Source organism: Stenella coeruleoalba (genome assembly GCF_951394435.1).
Source record: "Stenella coeruleoalba genome assembly, chromosome: 3".
NCBI classification, from domain to species: domain Eukaryota; kingdom Metazoa; phylum Chordata; class Mammalia; order Artiodactyla; family Delphinidae; genus Stenella; species Stenella coeruleoalba.
Window position 1 is genome coordinate 56,860,625 of NC_137148.1, and position 20,144 is coordinate 56,880,768.

Sequence of the window (20,144 nt, forward strand, 5' to 3'; positions counted from 1 at the left end):
AAGCACTGCACCAGGGAATTCCCCAAAGGCCCACTCTTTATATGTGAAAAGGAAGGAATTGATAGTTACTAGGCCTTTCTTCCATGTCTGCTAGGATTTTACAAGCATTTCTGTTTTGTTAAGCCTCATTCCTTTTGTCAACTGTAGTCATGCACATTTTCTTTAAGCTTCTTAAAACAAATTTTAGTTTTCCTGAAATCCTTTTAGGACTACCTTAAACGATACCCAACAATGTATAAATTCAAAATATTTCCACTAGATGGAGCCATTGACCTATATTAATCCTAGAATATTAGTACAGTATTTTGTAAGAACATAAAACATAAATATATATATACATATATATATATGTATGTATATATATATGGAGAAAATTTCCACCCCTTAAGCTCACCTCAATTAACGTGAAATTTTTACATGAAAATAATCTTGAAAATTGTTAATGCCATTCTCCCTTCGAACACAAAAATATCTTCAAGAAATGTTTCCCTGAGTCCAAGGACAGGGATTGTGATCTAGGCAGGACATCTCAAATTTTAACGTGCATACATGTCACCTGCCAGTCTTGATAAAATTAAGATGCTGATTCAGTAAGTCTAGATGGGGCCTAAGTTTGTGTATTTCTAACAGGTTCCCCGGTGATGCCTTGCAGCTTGTTTATGGACCTTACTTTGAGTTAGCAAGGACCTAGAGAGTTCTTGGGAACCTGAAGTTCCCTTATGACATTAATAACTGAATAGTTAACATGCAAGCGTCACAAGAGAGCAGGGGCTTCTGTATATTTTTTTTGCTTGAATGTCTTCAGCGCCCTGAACAATCCCTGAAACAAAAGTAGATGATCAACAATATTTGTTGAATGAATGACTGAATGAATGAGGACAATGTTTAAGTGCTTTATGTATATTAACTCATTTCATTTTCTTGACAGTCTATGAAGTCAGCTGTTTTATTATTCCCGTTCATAGAGAAGGAAACTAAAGTTATATGTAGTGGAACCAGGATTTAAACTCAAATAGTTGAACATGTCACTGGCTCCAGAGCCCATGCTTTTAACAAAAATACTATACTGACACTCATTTTTAGGTAAGAGATAAAGTCCCACACTGATTCAGGCACTTGTTGTCCAAAGGCCTGGTGTAATATATCTGTTTATGGTCACTTGTTCCTGACACATTGTAGGGTTTGCTATGCCACAACATAGAGTCCCAAGGACAGGAGCTATGACTGCACAGTGTGAAGAGCATCTCCCCACTTCCTAACCTGGCCTATAGAGTGGAGGTGGGAAAGAAATGAGGGATAGCCAGCCCACCACTCAGGGTTCATGAAGGAACAAGGTGCCACCAGTCCTTACCCCATCATCTAATTTGGTTAAGTCTTGTAATTTACTCGACCAAAGGAATGATCATCATGACCCCAAATTACAGAAGATCAATAAAGACAGGAGCTCCTTAAGTGCCCCTGGACATCCAGCCAAAAAGAGTTATTTAACAACCCCTACCTCTCAGGTCTTTTGCTGGGCCAGGGTTCTGTGCTGGGACATCTCTGGTTTCTTCATGGGAATTGCTATTCCAGTTATATTGCCGGAAGAAAGTGTTACTTTATAGTGTTTATTTTTTCTAATCTTCTACAGCTACTATTTGATCTCATTTGCAAATCTGGTGAAAGGGAGATGGACATTTGAAATTTTTCTATCTACAAGAAGTCACTCATAACTTAAATAGTTGCAGGTGGATTATATTAATAAAGTTCATTTACTATTACTTGAACAAACTTCCTACAACAAATTCTATTTCTTATGCCATTTGGCTGAAACTTAAATTCCTGCACCTTTGTATTTAACATCTAATTAGTATCCCAGTAAAAATATTTTTATTATGTAGTTTAGGAAGACCCACAGATGTCTCAGAAAGCACTTATCTTCTTAGGAAACATAAAAGAGCTTGCATAAACTCAAATGTACATAAGAACTTTCCCTACCTTTTAGATGTTTTTGTTCCCTGTGATCCCAAGGTCCTCTCCCACACTGAATAACTAGCCTGGCCCAATACTGAAGAAGTACTTACCATATTAAAAACTTTTTTCTTCCTATAATTCTTTTGGGCCAAATCAAAACTTCACAGGTTTCTGTGTTGTCTTCTGCCCCTTCCTACACCTCCTAGCTCACCTTTAACTTTCTCTCCAAGCTCCTGCCACCCTGGCCCTTTGTTCCCCAAACACAGAAAGTGAGGAAAGCCTTAAGGTCTTTGCACACTCTGTTCCCTGAGTTTGAACTGTTCTTCCCTTTTTACTCACATGGCTGGTGCCATTTGGTCATTCATATTTTAGGGTGGGTATCACCTCCCCACTAGGGCCTCTCCTCACTCCCCCAATCTAACCTATAAATCTTTTCCTGTCCTGTCTGCATTTTCATTTTTTGTATCACACTTGTTTAGTCATCATGTCTCCTGAGTCTCCTCCCGTCTTTGACAGTTTCTCAGTCTTTCCTCATTTGTCTCTACATGGAAAATTTTAAAGTAGATTGGTCAGGCGCTTTGGAGAATACTTCTCAATTTTGAATTGTCCGATGTTTTCCCATTATTGAACTGGGGTTGTGGATTTTTTTTTGAAGACTTCTACAAAGGTGAAGTATCCTTCTCACTGCATCATATCAAGGAATACTTGATATCAACATGACATCACTATAGAGATGTTAACTTTGATCTCTTTGTTAAGGTGATATCAGCCAGTTTCTCTGTAGTCAAGTTACTATTTTTCTCTTTCCATATTCCATTCTTTGGAAGTGAGTCACTGAGTCCAGCCCACACTCAAGAGGAAAGGAATTAAACCTCACCTCCCAGAAGGGGACGTTATCTACATGTATTATTTGGAATTTCTCTCTAAGGAAGATGTGACCCTTCTCTATGTATGTATGTATGTATATATTTAATTATTTATATCAGTACGAACTCGTGGATATTTGTTTTATCCTTTGGGTTAATACTATCACTGTTTTGTGGCTCAAGTTCTTTCAGCTTTGACCATTGGGAACACTTTCAAGTTGGTTTCTGTGTACTCTTAACATGCCCCGATCCTTTTTTATTTTTATCTTTAGCACTTACTTTCTGTCCATAAGTGATACTCTGGGCTCATCTTGTTTATTTCCTGCCCCAGGCCTAGAATCAGCTATTTCTCCAAGGAGACCTGGTTCCTTTTACTGGAGAATGGCATTTAAAAACTAAGAGCTGGGTGCTGGTTGTGCTAACTGCTACTGGCGTGTTACTGTTCCTACATCCTCTCAGTGGACAGAGCAAAGAAATAAATGCATGTATACTAACCCACCTATAACCACATGTCTGTATTTACTTCTGTATCAGTATAGAAAAATAGTGGAGTTGTAGATGTCTTCATGATAACTTACCATCAAGTTAATGTCAGGATATCATGATGATATCTCCAACTTGAATTCATTCTCGTCCTCCCTCCTGCTCTTGCCTTGATTCTTTATAACTTCTTTCTCTGAAAGTAATAAGCCTGGCTCCCGTTATCTTCAATGGCTTTACTTGTTTGTTCAACTCTAGTAAACATGTACAGTAGTTTTGGAATTACTAGCCCGTACCACTGTGAGAAACAACTTACTACAGTCCAATGTTTATATACAGCATTCAGTCATAAAACCGTTTTCCAAAGTTACTTAGGTCAGCTTCTTTGCCTCCAACCCGTTCAGGGAGGTTATGTCATATACTTGTAATACAGTTTGAGTCACTTGTCTCAACCTGCATTTCAGACTTTGATTCCCATCTTCCCCAGCATCCTGGTTCATTTTTTAAATCTGCATACAGTGAAAGTTCTATGGATTTTGACAAATGTAACAACTCATTTCTCCATTGCCCCCAAACCACACAGAACAGTTCCATCACCCTAAAACGTTTCCCCATGCAGCTGCTTTGTAGTCAACTACTCTCCCTTCCTCCAAGCTTTGGCAACCACTGATCTGTTTTCCATCCCTATAGTTTTGCCTTTTCAATAATACCATATGAATGGAATCATAGAGTATATAGCCTTTTGAGTCTGACCTCTTTCACTTAGCAAAATGCTTTTAACATTCATCCATATTGTACAAATCAATGGCTTACTAATTTTCATTGCTAAGTAGTATTCCATTGTATGGGGATACTGCAGTATATTTATTTTTCCACTTGTTGAAGAACATCTTGGTTGTTTCCAGTTTTTGGAAATTATGGCTAACACTCCTAAACTTTATGAGTAAACTGTCACATACAGGTTTTTGTGTGAACATAAAATATGCGCCTGGATAAATATTAATGGGTAAATATTGTTAAGTCTCTAAGTTTTGGGGTAATTTGGCCAAAGAAGTAGGTAACTAATACTCCTTTTTTACCCTTGAACCATTTGAGTGTAAGTAACAGATGCACTTTTATCCATAAATCCTTTAGTATGTATGTCCTAAAATATTCTACATGACCACAGGAAAATGATCAAAATTTCGATCTAATTTGCATCCTTATTCAAATTTGACTAGTTATCCTGATAACGTAACTTATAACAAAAGAAAATTCCCATATTACTCATTGTACTCAGGTGACATTCCTTTTTCTTTTTTAGTAAATTTTATTTATTTATTTATGGCTGCATCGGGTCTTCGTTGCTGCGTGCAGGCTTTCCCTATTTATGGCGAGCGGGGGATACTCTTCGTTTCAGTGCATGGGTTTCTCATCGCGGTGGCTTCTCTTGTTGCGGAGCACGGGCTCTAGGCACGCGGGCTTCGGTAGCTGTGGCTTGTGGGCTCTAGAGCGCAGGCTTAGTAGCTGTGGCACACGGGCTTAGTTGCTCCACGGCATGTGGGATCTTCCCAGACCAGGGCTCAAACCTGTGTGCCCTGCACTGGTAGGAAGATTCTTAACCACTGCACCACCAGGGAAGCCCCCCTTTTTCTTTTTTAATCTGATAAGATTCCCCAATGTCTTTCATAACACTGACATTTTTGAATATGATAAACCCATTATTTTATATCATGTTCCACCATTTGGGTTCATCTTTTTTCTTCCTGTTAGATTCAGAAATATTCATTTTTGACAGAAATACTGTAATATTAGGAGACATATTATGCCAATTTGTACTGTTATGAGTGATGTCAACTTGGATCTCTTAAGGTGCTATCTACCACATTTCTCAGATGTAAAGTTACTAATTTCCCCTTTGCAATTAATAAGTATCTTGTGGACTGATATTTGAAATTATGCAAATCATGTTTCTCATTAAACTTTCACCCACTAGTTTTAGCATTTATTGATTATTCTTGCCTAAGTCAATTATTACTATGTGGATTGCCAAAATGTGTTTTTCAACATCTTTTTAGTTGGCATTGTATTACAAGGAAGAGTTTCTCTTTCCCATTATTTATTCTTTTATATCAATGTGAATCAATGCATTTAAAAATTTTTTGATTTTATAATATGTGTCAAGTTAAAATTTGGTAATATTAAGCATAAGTTTTTCTTTTCTCCTCTCTTCTGCCACCTTCCTCCCCACCTCCCCTCCCCCATCCTTTAAACCTGAGGGTTTAAAGCCTCAGCAAGCATTTATTTGCTTCAGAGATGGGCTCAAAGAATTAGAGCAAACAAAAAACCCAATTGGATTTCCGAACAGATTTTAAAAAAATTTTTGCTATCTCCTGTACCTTTGATATCTTATACCCTAAGAAACAAATTTTAAAATTATCTTCACTAATTTGTACTGATTAACAGCAGAAAGGGAGTAGGGGGAAAGAAAATTGGTTACTATACACAATATACTAATAAGAACGCAAGGAAGAGAACAAGGGTGGCTGCTCTAATTGTTTTTTTTTTTTTTTTTCTGTACACCGGCCTTTCACTGCTGTGGCCTCTCCCGTTTAGGAGCACAGGCTCCGGACGCGCAGGCTCAGCGGCCATGGCTCACGGGCCCAGCCGCTCTGCGGCATGTGGGATCTTCCCGGACCAGGGCACAAACCCGTGTCCCCTGCATTGGCAGGCGGACTGTCAACCACTGCGCCACCAGGGAAGCCCGCTCTATTTTTTTTTTCTTCAACTTGTTAGGGCGCTAGTTGATATGTATAACATCTTTCCTCCTCTGCTCATTCCATGTTCCCTTACTGTCAGCCAGCCAGTACCTCAGCATGTTGGAGTACTTAAGCTGGTAAAGTGGACTAAACCTTCTCTCCTGAAGCTCTACTCAGCAGTCAGTCAGTATAGCCGACTCTATTGGTGCCCATGCAGATCCTCTTTTCAAAGCCAATCAGCCCTCCCCCAGCTGACGAAAGGTAGGCTGAGAACAGCCCACAGCTGCATTCTTCTCTGGAGCCTTGCCCTTGGTCGATGGTCAATGCCCCATCCAGCAATTGCTGAGACGGATGCCCCAACAGAGCAGAAGCCATGGGAGCAGCCACACACACCATCACTCCCATCGACCACCTGGGAATCTGTGCTTCCTGCTGCCCACAGTCTTAGGCTCTGTGGATCTAGAGATCTTGTTTCCCAGAGGGGAGATGCTTCCATAGGGTCCACAGGAAGAATCTCACTAAACTTAAAGGAAGGAAGCAAGAAGCCATAGTCCTGGCATTCAGACAATCCACTGGGGCTTCTTTAACTACTCTCAAGTATGTTTATTCCAATGTAGAGTCTTCGAAGGGAACTCCAGGTGGGTTCATGGATCCATTGGGCCTACTGCTTGATCTTTCCATTTTTGAGAGAGGTAAGTTAAAATCTCTCTCTATGATTGTGGATTTTCCTATTTCGCTTTGTAGCTCTGTCAATATTTGCTTTATATACTTTAAAGATAGGTTGTTAGGTACATATAAAGTATAGGTCATGATCATATCTCAGGGAATTAAATTTTTATCATTGCAATAAATTATTAAGTCAATTAAAATAAATATATTCATTACACTAGCTTTCTTTTTGTTTGTATTGTCTGGTGTATTTTCCATCTTTTTTTTTGTTTTTCCTTATCTTTATGTATGTCACTTAAAAATAGCAGTTAGAAAGCATAATTGGATTTGCTTTTAAAATCCAGTCTGACAATTTTTGTCTTTAAACCCAAAGAGTTATGTACAGATTCATCTCTACTTTCTATCTTTCCCCGCAGTGTTCCCTTTCTTTTCTCTTTTTTCTCTCTCCTTGACCTTTTTTTTTCAAATTGATTGAACATTTTTCTTCTTTCTTTAATCCCTTTTTCTCTATTAATTTGAAAGTTGTATCCTTTATTATTGTTTAAAATTTTTTCTTTATTATTTTGGCTGCGTCGGGTCTTAGTTGCGGCACGTGGGATCTTGGTTGTGGCATGCGGCATCTTCCCTTGCGGCATGTGGGCTTCTCTCTAATTGTGGCGTGTGGGCTCCAGAGCGCGTGGGCTCTGTAGTTTGTAGCACGTGGGCGCTCTAGTTGAGGTGTGAGAGCTCAGTAGTCATGGCATGCAGGCTTAGTTGCCTTGCGGCATGTGGGATCTTAGTTCCCTGACCAGGGATCAAACCCAGGTCCCCTACATTTGAAGGCGGATTCTTTACCACTGGACCACCAGCGAAGTCCCAGTTACATCCTTTAATTTTAGTATTTTATGGTGACTTCAGCTATTTAACATGCATACCTAACATGTCACTCACAGATTTTTTTTTTTTTTTTTTGGATGCGTTGGGTCTTTGCTACTGCGCGCAGGCTTTCTCTATTTGCGGTGAGTGGGGGCTACTCTTCGTTGCGGTGCACAAACTTCTCATTGTGGTGGCTTCTCTTGTTGTGGAGCAAAGGCACTAGGCGCGCAGGCTTCAGTAGTTGTGGCTCACGGGCTCTAGAGCACAGGCTCAGTAGTTGTGGCACACAGGCTTAGTTGCTCCGTGGCATGTGGGATCTTCCCAGACCAGGTCTCGAACCCATGTCCCCCGTCTTGGCAGGTGGATTCTTAACCACTACGCCACCAGGGAAGCCCCACTCAATGATATTTAATCAGTTTGTTCGGAACAATCCCTAGACCCTAGAATGTTTTAACTCTGATCACCACCCTCTCCCACTTATGTCCCATTATTGAATAGTGTTTTAGCTTTTTTTCTCCATAAAATACACATTATATTTATTTTATATATTTGACTTTTGTTTAGATTTGTCCATATATCATATTATCCTTATATTATCTTTCCTTATCATTTTAGTTTGTATCTCGAATTTTCTGTCTAAAGTTATTCTTTTTTTTTTTTTTTTTTTTTTTTTTGCGGTACGCGGGACTCTCACTGTTGTGCACTCTCCCGTTGCGGAGCACAGGCTCCGGACATGCAGGCTCAGCGGCCATGGCTCATGGGCCCAGCTGCTCCACGGCATGTGGGATCTTCCCGGACCGGGGCACGAACCCGTGTCCCCTGCATCGGCAGGCGGACTCTCAACCACTGCACCACCAGGGAAGCCCTAAAGTCATTCTTTACGTAAGTACAGACTTTAGAATTTCCTTAGGAAGGGTCTGTTGTAGTAAAATCTATTTTTACTTGTCCAAAAAAAAAAAAAAATCTCCTAATTTTGCTTCCTTTCTTGAAAGTTATTTTGGCTGGGTAGATAATTTCAGGTTGACATTTATTTTCACTCAGCACATTGAAGATACTATCCCTGTCTCTTGAGCTTTATATTGTTGCTATTGAGAATTCAGTGTTTAGTCTAGCTGCCTTTTTTCTTTGTGTGTGTATTAAAAAATTTTTTTGTCTTTGGTGCATATTTCACCATGATGAATCTGAGTGTGGAAATATTTTAAATTTATCTTACTTGGGATACAATGGACTTGCTAGGTCTGAAGGCTTATGTCCATTAATAATTTTTTTTTTTTTTTTTTTGCTGTACGAGGGCCTCTCACTGTTGTGGCTTCTCCCGTTGAGGAGCACAGGCTCGGGACACGCAGGCTCAGCGTGTGGGATCTTTCCGGACCGGGGCACGAACCCGCGTCCCCTGCATCGGCAGGCGGACTCTCAACCACTGCGCCACCAGAGAAGCCCCATTAATAATTTTTATCCATTCTCTTTTAAAATAGTGAATCATCTCTTTTCCTTTTCTTTCATTCTTGTGTGTGTGTGTGTGTGTGTGTGTGTGTGTGTGTGTGTGTGAATCTTTTCTTATCTACTTATCTAATCTCTTATCTACTTCTGGAACTACCATTAAACAGTTTGTTAGAATTCACTCTGTTATCTTTTATCCTTTAGCTATTTTTATCTCTTCCTCACTGTCCTCAGAGACTCTTTTCTTTCTTACTATCCCCCAACTCACTAATTCTGTCTTTAGTTCTGACTAATCTGCCATTTATTTCTCCATTGAGTTTTAAGTTTTAATTGTTTTATTAAAGTAAACTAAAAGTTCTAGTTGATTCTTTTTCAGATCTCATCATTTTATAGTCTCTAATTCTTTGCTCGTTACTCTCTCTTTTTTTTCTTTAAATATGTTCAACTTAGTTATTCATACTCTGTGTCTGATAATTTCAATATCTGAATTTGTTGTGTGTCTGATTCTGGTATCTCTTTCACTTATGGTGCCTGGTTTCCTTGTGTTTTGTGATTTTTAAATTAACTCTCAGATTCCTTGGAATTTTTTTAAAATTTTTATTGGAGTATAGTTGATTTACAATGTTGTGTTAGTTTCAGGTGTACAGCAAAGTGAATCAGCTATACATATACATATATACACTCTTTTAGATTCTTTTCCCATATACACCATTACAGAGCATTGAGTAGAGTTCCCTGTGCTATACAGCAGGTCCTCATCAGTTATTCATCTTATATATAGTAGTGTATACTTGTCAATCCCAATCTCCCAATTTATCCCTCCTCCCCCTGCTTATCCCCTGGTAACCATAAGTTTGTTTTCTACATTGGTGACTCTACTTCTGTTTTGTAAATAAGTTCATTTGTATCCTTTTTTAAGATACCACATATAAGCAATATTATATGATATTTGTCTTTCTGTGTCTGACTTACTTCACTCAGTATGACAATCTCTAGGTCCATCCATGTTGCTGCAAATGGCATTATTTTGTTCCTTGTTATGGCTGACTAATATTCCATTTTATATATGTATCACATCTTCTTTATCCATTCCTCTGTTGATGGACATTTAAGTTGCTTCCATGTCCTGGTTATTTTAAATAGTGTTGCAATGAACATTGGGATGCATGTATATTTCTGGATTATGGTTTCCTCCGGGTATATGCCCAGCGTTGGGATTGCTGGATCATATGGTAGTTCTATTTTTAGCTTTTTAAGGAACCGCCATACTGTTCTCCATAGTGGCTGTACCAATTTACATTCCCACCAACAGTGTAGGAGGGTTCCATTTTTCCACACCCTCTCCAGCATTTATTCTTTTTGGAATTTTATTTGTGGAAATTCTTGAGGCATGGGTTGAAATTATTGTCCCCAGGAGAGGGTTTTTGTTTGCCTTTGTTACTTATTTGGCATGTAAGTAACCCAGGGCCACTGAAATAAGTTCTCTGCTTCAGGTGTTTGTTTGTTTGTTTGTTTTTTAAGGTAGCGTGGCTACAAATTCATGTAAGTGCCAGCTTGTGGTTATGAATTTTTAGCAGAGATTTGCCCTCTTCATCCACTGTGTAGGTCAAAATTCACAAGGTTCCTTGCTATCTCATTCTTTCCAGCAGGTTTATTTCTTGCTCACCTTTGCCTTGATAATATTGCCTTTGGGGTCCCAAATTATGATAAAGGTGATGTTTTAAATCAATAACAAAATGATGGAAAATGTAATATGCAGTTGTGTGATGACTTGTAAAAATTGTTAGATCCCTGTATCATGCCTTAAACTAAAATGTATTCTAAAGAGATTAGAGATTTAAAAGTAAAAAATGAAGTCAGGGGAAGATTATAAATATACTCTTTATGTTCTCCTTCTCCTGAAACAACTCAACAATTTGGCAGAAGTTGTGGAAGAAATCTGATCACCACCAGAGCCTTTGGTATAAGCACCACCTGTGAGACTGAAGCTTTGGATTTTATGGAGACAAGCAGGTATTATCCAGGAATGTATCTATTACTCCATAACAAATCAATCACTCCAAAACGCAGTGGCTTAAAACAACAACAATACTTTCTTTTGCACGTGAATCTGCAGTTAGGGCAGGGCTTAGAAGGGAAGCACATCTCTGCTGGGCATTTCATTGGCTGGGGTGGCTTCTTGGGGTCTGAAGGATCTACTTTCAAGATGTGTCATTCAAATGACTGGTGAGTTGGTTCTAACTGTTGACTGGAAGCCAGCTGGGAATGTGTTCTTTGGGCCTCATTCCTGGCTCTCTGGACCTCTCCCATGGGCCATGGCCTTCTTCACAGCATGGTGGTTGGGTTTCAAGATCAAGTGTCCCAAGAGAATCAGATAGACGTCGTACAGCTTTTTATGACCTCACCACTAAAGTCACATAACATTATTTTCACTGTAGTCGCAATCTTGCCCAGATTCAGGTGAAGGAAACAGATACCACCTCTCATTGGGAAGAGTGTCAAAGTTATAAGAACATGCGGGATGGGAGATATTCTTTTGCCCGTGTTTGTAACATGCATTCAATCACAAGGAAGTAAGTTTGCTGTAAACCTGATTCTTTAATGTGACCTGGTACATAGTCTACTGAACCCACAGATGACCCTGCCCACTTGGGAATGACCTGGGAACTGCTGCTACCTGATTGTTTTACAGTGCTTTGGGAGTTTTTCATTAGAAAGGAAGCCAACTGCATACCTAGCTACACACCTACCGGGAAGCTGCCACCTCTGCTGACTTATCACAGCTATCATAAGACTTCTTGGATTTAAATCCTGCCTCAACCCCTTACTGACTGTGTGAACTTTCTGTGTCTCAGTTTCTTCATCTGTAAACTGAGGATAATAATAATACATATTTTAGAAGATTGTCATGAAGATTAAAGGAGTTAACTTATGTAAAGGCTCAGAAAGGTACCTGCCACATAGTTAACCTACAGAGGATTCTGGGACTCTGCTCTGTGCCCACCTGCCCATGTTTCCAGGGTGAAGTAAAAGTTGCTCCTGGCCAGAGGGGGACTTCCAAGTGTTGAGGTCTAAGTGTCATCAACCAAAGAGTCACATGGAAGAGATCTAGGGCCGAGCACCTTCACCTACTTTCTGAATAAATCTTGGCAACCCTGTCACTTGACCTGGATCCTTCTGCTTCTGGCCACTTGAGAAAGACACCTTTCACCCCAGGCCACTCGCTGTTCTCCACCTCAGAGACAGGGCACCTGCTGGGCTGCTCCTCTCCGGCCAGTATGAATGGCCTCCATGAACAGAGCAGCATGCTCCCCAGTTGGAGCCCGGGTGGAAAGGCAGACAACCTCAATCAGATAGCCAAGTTTCTGCAGGGATCTCTGAGAGCCAGTGGCCCTGGTTAGTCAAACCATCACTGGGGACAGTGAGCTTGTAGGAAAACTACTGGTCGTAGGAGGAGGATCAACCGCTGAGATATAAGAGGAATGACTTCTGGGACTTCCCTGGTGGCACAGTGGTTAAGAATCCGCCTGTCAATGCAGAGGACACAGGTTCAAGCCCTGGCCCATGAAGATCCCGCATGCCGCAGAACAACTAAGTGTGTGTGCCACAACTACTGAGCCTGCGCTCTAGAGCCCGCGAGCCACAACTACTGAGCCCACGTGCCACAACTACTGAAGCCCATGCGCCTAGAGCCTGTGCTCTGCAACGAGAAGCCACCGCAATGAGAAGCCCGCGCACCGCAACAAAGAGTAGCCCCCCGCTCGTCACGACTAGAGAAAGCCCGCGTGCAGCAACGAAGACCCAATGCAGCCATAAATAAATAATTAAATAAATTTCTTTTTTTTAAAAAAAAGAGGAAGTGACTTCTGATGAAAACAAGTGAAGCCATGAACTAGAAGGACTTCTGCTTTGCCTTTCCTTCTCCAATTCTCACTGAAATGGCAAAGAAATAGAAAAATAAATTCAAAGAAGGACAGCAAAACCAAAAAGTGTGCTTCCAGCAGATCAATATAGCAAGAAATTTTCAAAAAGAATAAAAGAAATGAGATTGATTGACAGAAAAATCTAGCAGAGCAGAAGAAACTAAAACACTTACAGGTAACAGCGTACTCGAGCAGTTAACAAAAGAGAAAAACAGTTGAGCCAGACCCATAAAACTCTACCAACTCGCCAACTCCTGGAGTTGTTGCCACAGCAGCTGGCTCTGTGGTATGGACTCAGATAAGAGTCACGGGTACAGTTTTCTGAAGTAGTTATTTATCACTCCCTCCACCCCAGAGCTGGTTGTTAAACATTTACCAACATACCACTGCTCCAGAGTAAGCTAAGATTAGAGTGAAAGGACAATGCCTGGAGGGTCAGGGAACCCATGCTAAGAAGAGAAGTTTACCTGCATAGGAACCCTGTCCTTCCACAATCCCATGAGGCAGATTCCTATAATTAAAACATGCATTCACTGCCAGGTAAACAAGAGTTCTCACTTGAAGTGAGGAAATGCATTCCAACTATGAATAAAGTTTAGTCTAGACTTGCACCTACAAGTAGGAGTAGAAAACTAAGAACCAGTCAACCTCTTCGGGGGAATCAACAGCATGAAAGAGAGCACCAAATTCAACATATGGAACTAGCTCATGCTAAAAAATATAGAGTTAATGGAAACAGATTAAAAATAGTTAATATCCTCAGAGTTACCTGAAAGCATATTACCTTCAAAGAAGAGACAATTCCTATGAAACACAATCAGAAGTTATGGAAATTTAAAACTATAATTGCTAAACCCAAAAGTTGGTCTGAATATGCCATTGAGTTAGAAAACTGAGTTGAAAGATTCTTTGAAAATGGTATTAAAGAAAGAAAGAAAGAAAGAAAGAAAGAAAGAAAGAAAGAAAGAAAGAAAGAAAGAAAGAAAGAAAGAAGGAAGGAAGGAAGGAAGGAAGGAAGGAAGGAAGGAAGGAAGGGAGAAAGAAAGAAAGAAAGAAAGAAAGAAAGAAAGAAAGAAAGAAAGAAAGAAAGAAAGAAAGAAAGAAAGAAAGAAAGAAAGGAAGGAAGGAAGGAAGGAAGGAAGGAAGGGAGGGAGAAAGAAAGGGAAGGAAAGGAAGGAAGGAAGGAAGAGAAAGAAAAGAAGGAAGGAAGGAAGGAAGGGGAGAAGGAAGGAAGGAGGGAGAGAAGGAAGGAAGGAAGTAGGGAAGGAAGGAAGGAGAAAGAAAAGTAGTATTAAGAATCATAGAGGATAAATATAACTAAAACTGTAGGTATAGGACTGTGAGAATAAAAGGGAGGAAATTATCAAAGAAATAAGGAAAGAACATTTCTCAGAACTAAAGAGGGACTTGGACTGAAAGGGCCTACTAAATGCCAGGCAGAGTTAATATAAAATTATCTTCTAAAGGTATCCAGGTATTAATATGACAAAAATTGGGGTTTTGCTGCCTCTTCTTTTAGAAACCACCAATAAGTAACAGAGGGTGAGAAACAGTAATGCCAACTCCATATCTAATGAAATGGGAAGGCATCTGAAGCTAGAATAGGAAGAAGGATTGCCAAAAGTGGCAAGGGTTGAACAGAGACACAGAGAAGAATGGAGCCCAGAGCTGCAAATCTGAGAAAAAGACAGCAGAACCCATGACTCTAAAGTAAAGTGCATAGGACTTCCCTGGTGGTGCAGTGGTTAAGAATTCACCTGCCAAAGCAGGGGACATGGGTTTGAGCCCTGTTCCAGGAAGATCCCACATGCCGCGGAGCAACTAAGCCCATGCACCACAACTGCTGAGCCCGCGCACCTAGAGCCCGTGCTCCACAGCAAGAGAAGCCACCGCAATGAGAAGCCTGTGCACCACAATGAAGAGTAGCCCCCGCTTGCCACAACTAGAGAAAGCCTGCGCACAGCAACGAAGACCCAACTCAGCCAAATATAAATAATAAATAAATAAATTTATGAAAAAAATAATAAAGTGCATAGCTTAAGATAAAAATCAATAATCCCTCTGCTGCAACAATGAAATGAAGTTCTGGTGGTGGGAACTTCTCTGGACTCAGTTTAGTACCGAGAAAAAATTGAGGAGGTGGATTTGAGCAAGAAATATCACAGACTAATCATGTTTTTCAGGAAGCAGTCTATTGTTGAGGGAGGAGAGTGAGGGAGAAAGATGCATTGTAACATCCCTTTGGTGCTGACCTCAAGTAGGCTGCAGAAAGGAAAAACCTAAAGGGACTGACTCACACACATAACCCTGTGTTATGAGGACAGTTTCTACTGATCTTGAATGCAATCCTGGACTCTCTCCCACAAAACTCTAGTAAATAAGTAGTCTGGGGGGAACTTAACTTATATAAAGTTGAATAAGCAAATATAAAAAAAAACAACTACTGTAGGAACTATAAAAAGAGATAAGAAAGAATGAGGGGGGAAAACAAGGCAAAACAAATGGCAGATGAAGAATTCTCACCATGGAGCAGGAAAAAATTGAGACTAAACAAATTGCCATGAATTAAGTTTTAAAAAGTTATCTCTATAAAATTCATGAGTATAAAACAAGAACACAGGGCTTCCCTGGTGGCGCGGTGGTTGGGAGTCCGCCTGCCGATGCAGGGGACATGAGTTCGTGCCCCAGTCCGGGAGGATTCCACATGCTGCGGAGCGGCTGGGCCCGTGGACCATGGCTGCTGGGCCTAAGTGTCCGGAGCCTGTGCTCTGCGACGGGAGGGGCCGCAGCAGCGAGAGGCCCACATACTGCAAAAAAAAAAAACAAAAAAAACAAAAAAACAAGGGCACAAAGCAGAAATATGTGAGTTCAGGGAAGATAAGATAAAAACATGAAGACACATTTTTCTTCACGTTGATGAAACATGAGACAGCAGGGCCCAGGGAGAAGTGAAAAGAAGGGACTTTCCTGGTGGTGCAATGGTTAAGAATCCGCCTTCCAATGCAGGGGACCTGGGTTGGATTCCTGGTCGGGGAACTAAGTTTCCACGTGCCACAGGGCAACTAAGCCCGTGTGCTCTAGAGCCAGCGCACCACAGCTAGAGGGCCCACATGCTGCAACAAAAGATCCCATGTGCCACAACTAAGACCTGACACAGCCAAATAAATAAATATTAAAAAAAAAGAAGTGAAAAGAAAATAAAAATTTCAGATGTTGCTACAAGGATATATTGTACATCACAGGGTATATAGTTCTCCCCTTTTTTCAGAGCTGGGCATATGGCTCAGCCATAAGTGTGGTGAAGAGCTGTCCTGTGATCTGGAATACCTGTAGTAGACTGTTACCCTAGGAAGAAATAAACTTCTATTTTGTTAGAACCATTTCATTTGGGATCTATCATAATAGTTTAGCCTATCCTAACAGGGTGACAGAAAAAAATGGATGTGTTGCATCTATAACAAGATACATTGTAATAAATTTATTTGACTTCAAAGAAAAATAAACTTTTGAAGAGACAGGTTGAAAAAAATGATGTAAAAAAGGGAAAAACAATTTAGGCTAGCTTCAGACTTCTCCACAGGATATTTACTGCTAGGAGACAGTAGAAAAATCCTATAAAATCAAGGAAATAAAGTGTGATTGACAGACACTAGTCAAATAGTCATTGAAGCAAAAAAGGCAACAGGAAAACGTTTTATTTTTGTCTTGTTTCAAGTATACATATACTAGTATCTTTGGTGGTGACATTTGTGTTTTTTCCTCCCAAGCATCCAATACATTTCAGTATCTTTGTTTGCTGCTTTATCTCTCACCTCTGGTTCCATTTTTAAACATCTGGGTAAAATGATTCTGATTCTTTTCTTCCCTTTTAGCGTTTAAGTTTCTTTATCTATTTTTAAATAGTACCTTCACATGGAACAAAATTCAAAAAGTGCAGGAGTCAGTCTCTTTTTTATTCACGTTACCTAGTTCCCATCTTCAAAAGCAACCATGAATGATTCTTGGCCTTTTGGCTAAGGTCATGTGCAAAGGCAATCATGGTTACCAGTTTCTTACATAGCCTTCCCAAGATAGGGTAAGTACACACAAAAAACACACATACAATTACTTAGATTATATATATATTATATGTATAAAATGTTTGCATATATAAGTGAAATGCATGTGTATATATAAATATGTTTGTACATATACACAAACACACATATATACTTTTCTTCTTTTTATGCAAACAGAAATATACCATGCACTCTGTCCTATACCTTGCTTTTTTCTGCTTACTAATATATCTTGAATGCTGTGCAGTGACATGCCGGTAAATGTCTCACCACCAGCTGTTTTCCCTTCTGTAACTTCATCTCCACGTAGCAGCTAGGATGGTCCTTCTAAACATTTGGTTGTGGTCTCCCTCTGCTGGAAGTCCTCTGATGGCTTCTCGCCACCATTAGAGCAACACTGAAGTTCTTCTGTGCCTACAAGGCCCTAGCTCATCTGGCCCCTGACTCCCTCCTCATTTCTTTCAACTGTTACCCACTTGCTCTGCTCAAACCACACCAAACTCCTAGCTGTTCTTTGCACTTGCTTTTCCTTCTGCCTGATAGGTTCTTTCTCCAGATATCACAGGAGATTCTCCTTCATTCCATTCACCTCCTCACATCGGTCTTCTCTGAAAACGTTCTCCCTGAAATAGTACCTCTCATTACTCCCTAGTCCTCTTAATAATATTAATAACTTACATTGATTGTATTTACTATATCCCAGACATATCTCTGTTTTCCATACTTTTTGGTTTATGTTTTTGTTTTCCATATTTTAAATCATTTAATCCTTACAACAACCTTTTGAGGTAGGTGCTATTATTATTCCCTCTTTACAGGTATACATTGTACATTCCCTCTTTACAGATGGACAGGTGTAAATTGCGTCACACAAGTGATTATGTAACTTCCCTAAGGTCACAGAGCTCATAAGTATCAGAGCCAGGTTTAAAACCCAGTTTAGGGCTTCCCTGGTGCCGCAGTTGTTGAGAGTCCGCCTGCCGATGCAGGGGACACGGGTTCGTCCGCCGGTCCGGGAATGATCCCACGTGCCGCGGAGCGGCTGGGCCTGTGAGCCATGGCCGCTGAGCCTGCACATCCGGAGCCTGTGCTCTGCAACGGAAGAGGCCACAACAGTGAGAGGCCCGTGTACCGCAAAAAAAAAAAAAAAAAAACAAAAAAAACAGTTTAATTCCAGTGTCATATTCTATATAGTCCTATAGTCTCTTATCTGCTGTTTTTAAATACAATATTACACTGCCTTTGCCCAGATTTATTTTTTAATACAGCACTTATCACAATACTGTATATCTAATTACACATATTAGACATTATACTATATATCTACTTCTTTATGATATTTTATTTTTGCCTATTAATCCTACTGAGCTGTAAGATTTCTGAGGGCAGACTTTACCTATTTTCTTCACTACCATATGTCACACATCCAAAACAGTGTCTACAAACAATACACAACACACAATTATTCAATGACTGAATGGGTATATATACATATACATATATGTATATATACCTACAGATAAACTGAAAAGTAGGAGAGGATTTATTTTATTTTATTTTTTTGTGGTACGCGGGCCTCTTACTGTTGTGGCCTCTCCCATTGCGGAGCACAGGCTCCGGACGCGCAGGCTCAGTGGCCATGGCTCACGGGCCCAGCCGCTCCGCGGCATGTGGGATCTTCCCGGACCGGGGCACGAACCCGTGTCCCCTGCATTGGCAGGCGGACTCTCAACCACTGCGCCACGACGGAAGCCCGAGGATGTATTTTTAAGAGTGAAGAAGGAAGGATGAGTACCCCCCAAACACAAACACAAACACATACACCTGCAAACAAACAAAAAACAAGAAGTGCTACAAAGAGGACTTCCCTGGGGAAGTTCGAGCCCTCATCCGGGAAGATCCCACATGCCGTGGAGCAACTAAGCCTGTGTGCCACAATTACTGAGCCCGAGTGCCACAACTACTGAAGCCCACGTGCCTAGAGCCCGTGCTCCGCAACAAGAGAAGCCACCAGAATAAGAAGCCGTACACCACAATGAAGAGTAGTCTCGCTCACCGCAACTAGAGAAAGCCTGCGTATAGCAACGAAGACCCAATGCAGCCAAAAATAAATAAATAAATTTATAAAAGAAAGAAAAGAAAGAAATGCTACAAAGAACAGTTTATAGCTTTTTGTGACAAGATATAAACTAATTCATCTAAAGGATGTATCAGTGAATATGGAGGAAAAAAGAAATATAAGTGAGATTATACAGAAGGTAATGGTTTAGCAGCTTTCTTTTTCTGGAGAGGATATATTTGAAGACATCTTTGAATAAAGGGAAGAAGTGGTTTTAGCTGGCGTGTGGGAAGTGAGAAGAAAAAAAATAACGTATTTTTCTGGACCTTATTTTTTTTTATAAAACCCTAATTGATGACAGTTTTTTCTTGAAGCACTCTTTTAAAAAGTATATCAAGGCAGATATCCAGTGGAGTTGCAAGGCTAGAAACAAAATTTCATTTCATCACCTTTGGATCTGGTCAGTTTGGCCTAGTCCGGTTGCCTCCCTGAAAATACTTCGTCAGAATTTAGCGGGTTTCTTTTTTTTTAAAATAGATTTATTTTATTTATTTATATTTGGCTGCATTGGGTCTTCCTTGCTGCATTCGGGCTTTCTGTAGTCGCTGTGAGTGGGGGCTACTCTTCATTGCGGTGCGCGGGCTTCTCACTGCGGTGGCTTCTCTTGTTGCAGAGCACAGGCTCTAGGAGCGCAGGATTCAGTAGTTGTGGCGCACGGGCTTAGTTGCTCCGTAGCATATGGGATCTTCCCAGACCAGGGCTCAAACCCTTGTCCCCTGCATTGGCAGGCGGATTCTTAACCATTGTGCCACCAGGGAAGCCCTAGTGGTCTTTCTTAAAGATTTGATAGAAAACATTGCAGTCATGTCTACAGGATGATTTGGTTGTCTGTTTCCTTCTGCCTGTAAAAAGGGACTGTTTTAATACAATGACCAGATGTCCTGTTTAGGGTGGGACAAGTCTAGATTTTGATAGAATCTGAGTTTTTGGACAATTATATTTCTTGCATGTTTCAGAACTGATGGTGAGAAGAGAAAAAATTTTTTAAAATAATAGGTATGTAAATAAATTCGCTTGAAATTTTTATGGGATCCTTATTAGTT